This window comes from Passer montanus, unplaced genomic scaffold (genome assembly GCF_014805655.1).
Source record: "Passer montanus isolate IOZ18808 unplaced genomic scaffold, ASM1480565v1 scaffold5, whole genome shotgun sequence".
NCBI classification, from domain to species: Eukaryota; Metazoa; Chordata; class Aves; order Passeriformes; family Passeridae; genus Passer; species Passer montanus.
The window spans coordinates 9,783,352-9,793,962 of record NW_024369929.1 but is presented as its reverse complement, the minus strand read 5'-3'; the positions used below and the strand labels follow the sequence as shown (position 1 = coordinate 9,793,962).

The 10,611-nt window shown below is 49.3% G+C and overlaps 1 protein-coding gene and 1 pseudogene across 2 annotated transcripts in view; both read left to right on the top strand.

Annotated features, from left to right (window-relative positions):
• The first annotated feature begins 531 nt into the window (after window positions 1-531).
• The window catches only part of LOC120509133 (cell migration inducing hyaluronidase 1), a 98,988-nt gene continuing 88,908 nt past the window's right edge, over window positions 532-10,611 (top strand). For both annotated transcript variants that reach the window (XM_039723462.1, XM_039723460.1), the window contains exon 1: window positions 532-767. The gene's annotated coding sequence lies outside the window, so the exon portion shown is untranslated. The remainder of the gene's footprint in view (window positions 768-10,611) is intronic.
• Window positions 1,551-10,611, top strand: part of LOC120508927 — a 42,424-nt pseudogene continuing 33,363 nt past the window's right edge.

Genomic DNA, 10,611 nt, shown 5'->3' with positions numbered 1-10,611 from the left:
TGTCAGGTGTGACAAGTGCCACGGCCACAGAGACTGGAACCTTCCAAGCCAGGAAGGCAGTCCCACCTCATGGGGTTTTGTCTGTGTCTTGTCCGAGCAGTTTCTGAGCCTCTTCCTCTCACTGCTGACTGTGAGTACAGGTTGATGGGGGGGTGAAGTGGCCAATACCTCTCTGCTCACTCACTGTCAGGGGAGTTTTGTAGCTGCTGGGTTACAGTGCCATCCCTAGATCTGCCAGACACAGGACAGTAGAGGCTGAAACACCCCCACGGGAAGGTGCCAGAGGGGTCAGCTGCCTCCCAAGAAGGACCAAGGCATGCCAAGCCCCGTTTTAGGACATCGGGAGCTGGGGACTGCTGTTCCTAGCCCTCTGCCCTTGGAGAGGCAGCTGGGACCCAGCCGCATCCTCTGCACGGGGCTCAGCGGGTCTGCACAGCCCCGCGGGGAGCCCGGCGAGGAGCCCGCTGCCCCCGGAGCTCGGGAAAACCTTTCCTGCGGGCAGCGGGGCATCAGGCGCCGGTCGTAGATATACGTCCAGGCTGGAGGGAACGTCCCCGGCTGGGAGGAGCCAGCGGCTGAGCCGCTGTAAACAGTGCGGGCACCGCCAGCGGTTGGGAGATGGATATAAAAAGGGAGGCGGAGGGGAGGCAGCCGGAGCGGCGGAGCGGGAGCTGCCTGCGCCTGCCTGCCCCTGTCCTGCCTGCCCCGCCCGAGAGGCAGCTCCGAGAGGCTGCGGGCAGAGTCCACGGTCGGCGCTGTCGGGACAGGTAAGCGTCTGCGGCGAACTTTGGGAGCCGGCGGTGCCGCTCGTCGGGGTTTGCGCCGCGCCGGCTCCCTCTGCCCGCGCTGCGGAGCGCTGCTCGCCGCCTCGGGCTGCGCCCAGGGGAACGGGGCTCTGCTTTCGCCCTTGCGACGTTAAGTGAAGGGGAGAAAGGAGAAAAAAAAAACACCAAAAACAAAAACAAACACCAACGAAACCAAATCACATCAAATTGTGCCTTTTGGCGGCTCCGTGCAAAGTCGCGGCGCACGTGTTCGGCCGGGGGCGGCCCGGGCTGCAGGTAGCGCTGCGGGACAGCCCGGCACCGCGGGGAGCCCCGGGGAGCGACGGCTCCTCCTGCCCTCCGACACGGACCAGACCCGGACCCGGAGAACGGGGCTCTGCTTTCGCCCTTGCGACGTTAAGTGAAGGGGGAAAAGGAGAAAAAAACCCCACCAAAAACAAAAACAAACACCAACGAAACCAAATCACATCAAATTGTGCCTTTTGGCGGCTCCGTGCAAAGTCGCGGCGCACGTGTTCGGCCGGGGGCGGCCCGGGCTGCAGGTAGCGCTGCGGGACAGCCCGGCACCGCGGGGAGCCCCGGGGAGCGACAGCTCCTCCTGCCCTCCGACCCGGACCAGACCCGGACCCGGACCCGGACCCGGACCCGGTGCCGGTGCCGCCGCGGGACGCGCCGTGGAGCAGCGATGGCCGCAGCATCAGGTCGGTACCGCGCCCCCCGCGCCCCTCGCCCCGCCGCCCCCGCCGCCGCTGCCGCCGCCCGTTTCTTGCAGGGCCCTGCCGGGATGCCGCCCCGCTCCTCGCCCCGTGGAGACCCGGCTCCGACACCTGCCGCGGCCCGGCCGTGCGCCTCGAGGGCTCCCTCCTCATCGCCGCGGAGGAAAGCGGGGCCCCGGAGCCCGGGCGCTGCGGGGATGTCCCGGCCGCGCTGCCGGCCCCTCCGCTCCCCTCGCCATCCAGGACGGCTGATGTTCGCCGACCGCCCCCACGGGCCGCCCGTCACCCCGCGGGCCCGCTGCATCCTCATCCCCGCCGGCGGGGAGCTGCACACCGGCTCGGAGCGCGGCCCCTACGGCTCACGGGCCACCGGCTCGCTGCACGGGCGAGCCGCCGAGGGGGCGGCCGCGGACGGCTGCGGGCAGAAGTTCGTGGGCGTGGGTCGCGGCGGCATTCCGGAGCCGCACGGCTGCCGGGCTCTGCTGGACAGGACGCTGCATCCCGGCTCCTGCTCCCCCGAGAGGCGCCGGGGCTCAGCCCGCTCCTCCTGGACGGCGGCACGGCGCGGCTGCTGCCCGGGGCGCTCACAGCCACCCGCGGCCGGGCTCAGCGCTTCCCTGGCCCCGCAGCCCCCCGGCAGAGTGCCCTGGGAACTCGGCCTGGGCAGCCTCACGCCGGAGAAGCGGCTGCTGCTGCGGGAGCGCCTGGGCAGCAGCGGCATCGCCCGGCGGCGCTGCAGGTGAGGCGGGGGCGGGAGCGGAGCCACCATGGACAGCTCCGCGCTGCCGGGGGCTCGGCCCGACCCAGGGGCGGAGCGGGGCTCGGCCGGGCGGGGGGCGGCGGGCACCGGGGGCAAGATGCGCAGGCTACCCCGGGGATGCGGTGGGTACCCGGGGAAAAGATGCACCGGGCCACCCGTGCCACAGGGAGGGGAGCTGGGCCATGCTGCGCGCTCCCTCCTGCCCCAGTTCCCCGCGGGGTGGAGGGCTCGGAATGTCACCGGTTTGCTGCTTCCCTCCCTCCTTCAGGTAGTCCCGGGCGCTGGTGGGGATTCGCAAAGCGGATCAGCTTTCCAGAGCAGAAGATAAGCAGGAGTATCACGGGAATGGAGCAACAGGGTTGGCCATCGCCCAAAGAGATTTCCTCACATACGACGGCACCTGTTTTACTGTTACTGCTTTCAGTGGATGGATAAAAGGTTCAGTCTTCCCTGAGAATTGTTCCTCTCCTGTTGCTTTGCTCTGCTTTTCCTGTGGCTGCTGTGAATCTGAACAGTTCAATGATAATCACACCATAGTCTTTGGCTCATGTGGATGTTGACCAAGCTAACATAAGTACATTCTCAAAGTAATATTTTAGCTTTCTACAATTTCTTTGACATATTTAATGGCTAGAGCACTTCTATCATGCAAAGGGTTATCTAGATCAAAATTAAATCAGTATGCTCTTCATCTAATTGCATGATTCTGCCACTTGCAGCTGTAAAAATAATTGATTGCTTCATTTTTCAGGTGTGCCTCATAAGGGATTTAAAGTGGAAGTGTCCAAAGGAATAATTCTTCATGTGGTGGATGAGGTTACAAGTTGGTTACCTGGTGACCTGGTATCATCACTGCCAGTACAGATTATTTTATGCATCAGGCTGAAGAGTTTAATCACTTTCCTGACCCAAGGAAAAAAGGTTAAATGAAAATTGATGGTATGAAATATTTTTATCAGGGTACTCATTTGTGCTAAATATTTACATTGTCTTTTCTTTTACATTTTTCTACATTTACTTGTCTTTTTAAGTAGTTTTTGTCCCATAAACACAAGGGTGCATGTGAGAGCTGAAGGCCCTAATTTTATATCAGGGCTTGAAAGTTTTACCAGAGGCAGCAGTCCTTTGTAGCAGTCTCTGGGATCAGATACTAAAAACTGACAGGTCCCCAGAGTTGGTGATCTTTAAATGAAAGGTGTGCACTTGCCCAGAACAATTAAATAATAAAAATGTTATGTTCCTCCTGACTAAAAGGTTTTCTGGTTTCCACAGGCAACCCACTTTGTCTTCACATTGGAGAAGTCATAGATGGTGTTGATATAAAGCAGAGGTTGGTTTTCTGACCAGAAATATACTTATTCAAGGAGAAATGGAAGACTCCTGTTATGGACAATATCAACACCAGTTTTTCTCTTTTTGATACATTCGGAGGGCACATTAAAGTGAGTAATTCTTAATACATTTGCTCATAGGTGGTTTCAGATAGTTCCTTCCCTGGTTTGTAAACAAATGATATAAAGCATCAAATTACCACTCTGTGTGTGTGTGTGGGAAAAAGTATATTTGTCTATGAAAAAGGGGGAAATTTGTTAGCCTGTCTTGCAAAACTAGACTCACAATGAGATATTTTCTTCACTATGTCTTCAAAACCATGCCTTTCTAGGGGACTCCCTTTGAGAGGATTCTTTGGCAGCATTGCAGTCCGTAGGGCCCGTGCAAAGCTAGTTCATGAGATGCCACTGAAGGAATTGTGGCTCCTGCAGAGCAAACCTGCTGCCTCCCTGGCTCAGAGAAGTGCTGGGTCTCTCCCTGTTGTGCTTTGCCTCCTCTTGGCTGTCTCACACGTCCTGGGTGCAGTCCTGCTGTTGCAGCAGCTTTGTGTAAAGTTGCTCCTGCACCAGGTGCTGGAAACTGAGGAGCTGTGCAGGTCTGGGCTAAAATCACTCCACAGGAGAAGCTGCCAGGAAATAGAGCCTGGTGGCACACGCTCCCCGTTTCTGCAGTTGGCAGGAGCCCCGTGTCTGTCACTGCTATTGCTAAACTCTGCACATGCTGCTTGGCAGCTGCTCCTTGGCAGCCCGTGCCCGTAGGTGTGCAGCTGCTGGCACACGGCTCTGCAGGTCCTGAGCTGCTCTGGGTGGAAACTGGGAGCTCACACTTCCTCCTGGGACCAGACCCTGTTTCACTCGGCAAAAATATTGCCTAATGAGAGAGAAAAAAAAGCCCAAACCTGTTTTTCTCTTTGTGTGTGTTTCTATTGTAACGTCTTACCTGGATCTACATTTGTCTCAACAGATCCTAAGGAATTTTAGCTCTGTTCACATGTCAGGAGTGGAACTAAAAAAACATGGGGCAACAAATCCTGGGCAGTTACCCTGTGCATTTTCACCTGGCTGAGGATGTGGATGAGTGAGGAGGATATGAACACCCAGCATTCCTTGATAACCTGGCTATCACCACTGCTTCTCAGGGTGGAACTCATGGCCTTCTGGTAGGAGACATTTCATTAGTAACAAGTTCAGTTCTTCAGGACTAAATAGAAAGAGCCATCTGTGATGCAAAGAGAAATCAGAATATTGAAATAAGGCATCTTTTTCACAAGAAATGTCCTGACTTTGCCTTTGAGTTAGGATTGTTCCTCTGGTAGTGCAGCTGTTTGAAATAAATGTCAGGTTCTCAGCACAGCCTAATTAATATTATCAGATCAGATACAGTGTGATTAGATACAGGGAAATCTTTGCCATAGTAATTCTGGACAGTTTGTGATAATGGGAACTTTCATTTAAAATTAAAGCAGTGAAGTATAAATCGAGCTGACTGAAGCAATGGACTTTTAATTTGTAATGAGATAAAAAAGACAGGGCTTGTTCAAGTCAGGGTAACATGAAATATATCCCAAAATGTTCATGTGACAAAGGGAATGAAATATGAACAGAACAGACCCAATGGTCACTTCAGTTCCAGGAAAGTCCTCAGGAACTTGGCTTTGACCTGGATCCTCACAAGGGCATTCTGAACTTAGACAAAAAGGTCACAACAAAAGCGATACGTGTCTCAGCTGGAAAAGAGATTCCTGCTCCAGTCCCAACATGCCCAGTTGCTGTGTGCTCCGCAGGACCCTGAGTGATACTTTGGTGGCTGTGAGCATTTCCTCATTCACTGGGTGGGTGCCAGGGCTGTCACTCCCTGACCTCCTGCTTTTCCTGACAACTTTTTCTCAGTCCTATAAGGACTGAAAAAGCTGTGTAAGACACAAAGTAGAGATGTGCTCCATGTATGAAAGGGTCCCCTGAAATAATGTATTCATGAAAATGCAATACAGAACCTGTACAACAGAGGAGCACTCTTCATGTATCCTGAACTTCATTTATATTGTTCAGATCACTCAAAATTTTTGATTTCCTTCTCATATTTGTGATTTTTCTCTGACTGTAGAGCCTAATTCTGTACAGAGTCCTTAGGTAGATAGGAGGCTTGTCCAGTATGCGGAGATGTAGTTTAGCTTTCTTTCTTCCCCTTGGATATTAAATCTCTGGAATTGAAGTAATGTGTCTGGGATGAAAAAAAAAGCCTTATGGTAATACTGGTCCTTAGAAGAATGGTCTTGCTCTTTATCAGAAGGGAGGTACTCAAGGGTTTATCTGCATGTGTGGGGTGCAATAGAGCAATCAATAATCCAAGTGAGATCCAGCCCTGGTGACCCTGAGGGCTTGGAGTACTTGACTCAGTGAGAAGATTTTACAGTAAAGATTAAATATGCGATTCTTTGAAAGACTCACGTGGCTTTGATCTATAGTCATTAAAATGAAGAGAAGTTAAGTTAAAATGTAATAAACAGCCTTGCTTTAAAAGAATTTAAAATAATGTGCAGTTGCAGAGAACAGCATGTTTATCAGAGCAAGGCAGTTAAATAACACAGACAGACACCTGCTTCAGCATCAGATCATGAAATTCCAGCCCTTGGGGCAGAGATAACCAGAGAGGAGGTTTCCCCCCTCCCATCCTGAGGTTTTAGAGGATGTAATTCTAGATGCGCATTGCCAGGGTGGTTTGTGCTCCATTGTGTGTGGGTCATGCAGACCTGTCTGCACTCCCTTGTCCATCTGCTGCTCTGTGCCAGGCTGTGCTGCTTTGCATGCCAGCAGCAGCTTGGGTTCCTAGGGAGGCTGGGAGCAGGCTGGGATGTGCCCAGTGCAGGGCACACGTCAGGCGTGTGCAGGCTGCTGGGGTCTGCCATGGCTGACCTTGCAGTGCATAAAGGTCACCAATATTGTGTTCCTGGACTATTTATAATTCAGTGTTTGGAGGTGTCTTAATCATCTGGTGCTGGCCTCAGCAGCGAGGCTGCAGCTTGTGCAGCTTGTGCTGGGGACAGTGTTTTGTGCTGGCACATACAGTAAAATGTCACTGTGACAGTGCTGCAGGTGGGTGCCTTTCCAGGTCTGGGTTTTCTGTCAGTGATGTGCTGGAATTGAACAGGTACTGAACAGGGTTTTGTTCTGATGGCATGGACCCTTATCTCTGAGTACAAATGTTAAAAGATCTTAAAACCACATTAGTCCTGGTCATGAGAGTGGTCACTAGGGTTTCGTGTGTGTAACTTTTCAGGGCTGCCATGCAAGCCTGAAGCTGGGACTGATCATATCAATTGAAGCTAAAATCTGGTGTTGGATACAAGTTTCATGCAGCCCTCTGAAACACAATTAGCTGAACTGCAGCTAAATGCAGAAGAATGAAACCCTACAGTTGAAATGCTGTATAAAACAATGAGCAGTTTGTTGCTGCAGTTTTCTGTCCAAAGCTAGTCTTCCATGGCCTCCTTCTGCCCTTCATTTGGGAGGGTGGAAGTGGCCAGGCTTACTGATCTTAGCAGGCTGGCAGGGACACTTGCATTTTTGTCTAAATCCATTTCCTATCTGTGTTTCCAAGCCTCAGCTGGCTGGGAGGGACATGCTCAGTGTCAGTTCTCTGTCACCCTCCCTGTGGCTCGCTCCAAGGTGCTGTACCCATGTGTAGGGTCCTGGAGGATTTCCAACACTCAGCCAGGAGGAACTGGGTACCTGTGTGCCTCATTTTGTTGTGCCTCATGTGTAACTCTCTTTTGGACACCTCACTGAGGCAAGAAGCAGTTTGAGGGGTGACTGCCAGGAAAACAATGAAATCCAGCAGAGCTGTACCTATGGGGACTATAGTGTTTGTGACTCCAGATGTTATGTACAGTTGCAGCCCATCAAGGGGAAATTACAGGATATGATTCCACGAAATGGATTTATTTCAAGTCTCTCTCTGTATACAAAAATAACCAAGTAGGTTAATATTAGTTAATCTTGCAGTCTTGCACAGACATAACTGACGTCAACAGGAATTTTGATTGCCTGAGGAGGGAATATAAATGCTGACAGGGATCATTTGAGTACAAAGTTAAGGTTTCTGCAAGATTTAGTAACAAATAGCTGGTATTTTAACTAGCCTGATTTAGTATTTACATTTAAAAGAAGGATTTCTGAATTTATCTTCATAAGGCTGTACATCAAAGGAGGCTTGTGCTAAGCCCTTTTGGTCAAATTAGGGTTTAATGCAATATCCCTGAGCATGTCAATTAATATTAAATAGACTGAAATAGTAAAATACCATCTCTGCCCAAGATGATCACTACAGGAAAGAAGTGGCCCTGCACCTTCTGAGTATAGAGGAGAAAGAACGTGAATCTCGTTAACATAAATTACTTTGCATGGTGCATTTTAAAGAATATCTTATTTAATTTTGGCAATGTTGCAGTCATAAAAATTCCTAGATTAACCATGCTGATTTGTTGGTTTATCATGTGAGACACACTTATCTTTATGCATCTTTATGTAGATATTTACTCTATGACAATCACATATTCTCTCTGAGAGCTGAGGGTATTTTTAAATCCAGTATTCTGCAATTTTCCCTTAATTATGCATGTAATCTTCCTCAGAGTAGTTTTAAGACCAATCCACAGTGATGCACACTGCCTGTAGTTCCAGTCAGCTCCAGGACTGATGGAGGCACCTCTCAGTGACGGGGTTAGCAGTGTTTTCATACATGATCTTTATTACTTACTTTCAAAAGATGTTATCCAATGAAATAAGACAACAGATGCTTTTATAGTTATATCTTGCTTCTGTTTGTACCACTCCTGATCTTCCCTCTGAAGAAACACTCCTTACTGGGACAAACATCAACATTATATCTCCTTAATCTTCTTCTTAATGGGCCACTTGTGGCTTGCAAGAATATGTGGGTTGTTTTTTCATGTAGTAGCTTCATAAATTCATAGAGAATTCTTAACTCCTGCCATTGCCCCTAAAGTTTCAAAAAAAAAAAAAAAAAAAAAGACCAGAAGTTTCACTTTTCAGATATTTTCCAAAGCTTCTTAACTTAAAAATAAAAATCCCAACCCTGGATTTCCTTCAGCTGCATTGAACAGAGCATGGATTTTGTGTTAATGTTCACATATAATTTACAATAGGTTCAGCATGTGGCTCCATAAATGACCATGTCTGACATTACTAGATGGTTTATTTTCCTTAAAGAGTGTCATTAAAAGGTTGTGTGGAGTTTTAAAGTCAATAGGAGAGTTGTGGCTCAAGTCCAGGGCAGTGCTATGAAAATGTATCCCTTCCTGTTTGGTAACTGCTTAGGATCATTTTGATTTTGATTTTTCAGGGCTGTCAGCACATTCTGGATTGCAAATCCAAACAACAACTTAATAGAGAATGCAGTGGCTGGGGCTCAGGTAAAACCATTTAATGGCAGAGCTATGCTTTGCCTCCACTTCCCAAATATTCTACACTTGTTTATTGATGTCAAGAGAAATAAGTTTTTAGTAAGACATAGAATTTGGATATGTATTTTTGCAACATTTGTTAAGAACAAATATTTGCCTACACTTCTCCACTGATTTCTCTTACAATTATGCCAGGAAATAGTGTGTAATATCTCTTTGAAAATATTGATTTTTATTAGTAGTTAACAGTTAAATTCTCAATAAAATGTTACATTTTTCTATGTGAACACATACTCTCTCCTTATTATTATCTCTTAGGTTTACCCAAAACATATTTGTATTTTATATACCTGTACAGACCAGACTGTTTCTAATAAACCACCTGAATTTCACCGACAATAAATCATTTTTAAAACCCTTGTGTGTGCCCTGGGGACCTACTGTGCATGCCAAAGGCTAAGCTGGGAGGTGTAGGAGTTACGGGCTGCTGTGTGTCCCACAGGTTGGACAGGCTCAGGTTAGAAATCTGGGAGCACAGTGAGAAAAGCTAAAGTGCCAGGGCAGCCTGTGTCCCTGACTGCAGTGCCCCATTCCTCACACCTCCCTTTGTCTTTCAGGATGTTGGGATATGGTGCCTCTTCCACCGGGTCCCCACCAGACAGTCTGAGGGAAAACATCCAGAGGGACAGGCTGAATGCACCCCTGGGAGTGTTTTACAGCAGAGCCCACTCCAGCTCCAAGGCAAGTGATGGTTTTTATCTTCCTGTCAATATAACAGCATGGCATTGACTGTGTGTGCTGCTCTAGGATGCTGGTGGGTCTCTCACATTTTGATAAAGGTCTTTTTAACACTGTATCAAGACACAATCTACTTTTGGGGGCCCTGTTTGTTCTGAATATTAAAAAGGGAGCTGAGGGGAGTAGAGGTCCCATTCCAGGAGCTTCAGTTGGGTGGCTGTGTTAGAGGGAATGTGTCCAGGCTATGACCACACCTGCTTCTAAGTGAGATTTAAGGACAGACAGGCAGGATTCTCAGCACTGCTGTTGACCACAGTGATGCCAGGATGTAAGGGATGAGGGAAAGTAATTTGTGCCAACAACTGCTCATCACCTCTGGAAAATGAGACCAAAAATGCAAAGGTAGTTCCAAGAAAAACACTTTCCCCCAAATATACTGTAAGACATAAAAAGCATTTTAAACTTATTTCTCAATATTCTCAATAGAAATTGGTTTTGTTTGCTGTGCTTTGTATATTTTACCTCTTGGTCCATGGCAGCTGCTGCTCTAGCCCAAAGCCTGCAAGTTGGCTGCAGCAGCTCATGTTCTCTTTTGACTGTCGGGGGACTCGTCACTCGTTCTTTAAAGCCTTAATCCTTAACAACACTCTTTTTCCAAAAAGTTATCAAGAGCTTGGCAGGGTCCCTTATTGCTTTCTGCGAGGGAGGGAGAGTGGGAGTTCAGAGCCTTGCTTTGGGTCAGCAGAGAGCCCAAGATGCTGATGCAGAACATATGGCAGGGCAGGCTCTGTCCTGGCTCCAGCCTGCTGCATCCTGTGCTAAAGTCCTGCTGAGCAGTGCCAGGGGACACCGAAAGGG